This window comes from Lupinus angustifolius, chromosome LG18, assembly GCF_001865875.1.
Source record: "Lupinus angustifolius cultivar Tanjil chromosome LG18, LupAngTanjil_v1.0, whole genome shotgun sequence".
Taxonomy (NCBI): Eukaryota; Viridiplantae; Streptophyta; class Magnoliopsida; order Fabales; family Fabaceae; genus Lupinus; species Lupinus angustifolius.
In genome coordinates this window covers 3,198,613-3,200,331 of record NC_032026.1, presented here as the reverse complement: position 1 = coordinate 3,200,331, position 1,719 = coordinate 3,198,613, and positions in this window count along the sequence as shown.

Here is a 1,719-nt window from a genome sequence, read left to right as displayed (position 1 = left end):
AGAACTTTTGATGGCCTATAAGTCTTTTCTAGGAGAAGGTTCCAATATAAATAGACCTTCGATTTTCATTAGAGAACTTTATGCATTCTGGAAAATCAGGATGAGAATCTTCATAGAATCCATAGACTTAGATATATGGGACTCAATAGAAGAAGGTCCATTCATACCATACATGGTTGTTAATGGGGTTAAACAACCAAAACCAAAATGTTCATGGACCGTCGAAGACAAGAAGAAAGTGCAATACGACCTTAAAGCCAAAAACATTCTTGTGTCGGCTCTAGAAGAAAAAGAATTCCTTAGAGTGTCAGGTTGCAAAATGTCGAAAGAAATTTGGGACACTATAAAAAGGATACATGGAGCCGAAGAAGCACAAATGTCTACCGCAAATAGTGAAGCATCAACATCAAAGCAAAAATCTACATGCTCAATATGCAGAAAACCAGATCATCTAAAATGTGCTTGTCCAACCCTACAAAAGCATCATACTTTCAAAAGAAAGAAGGACAAGAAGCGTAAAAGAACAAATGTTATATCAGAAGATAAAGATGATGGTTCAAATGTAGAACTCAGAATAAAGGAGCAAGCACATATTTCCTTGATGGCTTCACACAATTCAAATGATGATTATGAGGTTAGTAACTAAATGATACTTTTTCATATGATGAGTTATAAAATGCTTTCAATGATTTACATCAAGAATATGTTAAGCTTTCCAAACTTTTCCTAAAACAGAAAAATGAAATTTTTATTTTGGAAAGCCATAACAAAGTTATAAAGAAAGATATTGAAAACCCCACTTCTTCCTCCTCATGTCAAAAATGTGTCGCTTTTGACACTAAAGTTTCAACATTAATTTTTGAACTTAATAAACTCAACAAGAGCGGTCACAATTTAGAAAAGATCATAAAAGTCCAAAGACATTCAACATACCGTAAAGGTCTTGGATATGCAAATAGTCGTGTGGCTAAAAATGAGAATGTCTTAGGAAAAAACACTTGTGGGAAGCACTATAAAGTTTTATAAAGAAAGTGTCCATATTAATCCTATTTTTAAAATAAAATCTTGGACACATAAACATCTATCCACTTGTTCTTATTGTGATAAAATTGGTCACACACCTAACACTTGTCATATTAGAAAATATGGTGTGTCATCTGGCCAAATACAAATGGATAGAAAAAGGTGCTAACCCCACAGGACCCAAATCACATTGGATACCTATAAAATCCTTTTAACTTGTTTTGCAGGAAAATTTTAGAGCCGCCTACAATTTATGGTACTTGGATAGCGGCTGCTCAAAATACGTGACGTGCGATAAAAGTAAATTCTCTGTCCTGACTCCAAGGGACAAAGGATATGTCACATATGTGGACAACAACAAGGGAAAAATTCTTGGAGTTGGTAGAATTGGAAAGCTACTCTCAACAACTATAGAAGGTGTACTATATGTTGAAGGACTCAAGCACAACCTTCTAAGCATAAGTCAATTATGTAACAAAGGATTTCATGTGGCATTCTACCTAGATAAATGCATCATTGAAAGTAAGGATAATTCTAAACTTATCGGTAAGAGAATAAATAATATTTATATGATTGACATGAATTCTGCTTTACCTATAACATGTTTAGTAGCAAATGATAATCATGATGCATGGCTTTGGCATAGAAGAATAGCTCACATCCACATGGAACATTTAAATAAACTTATTAAGAAAG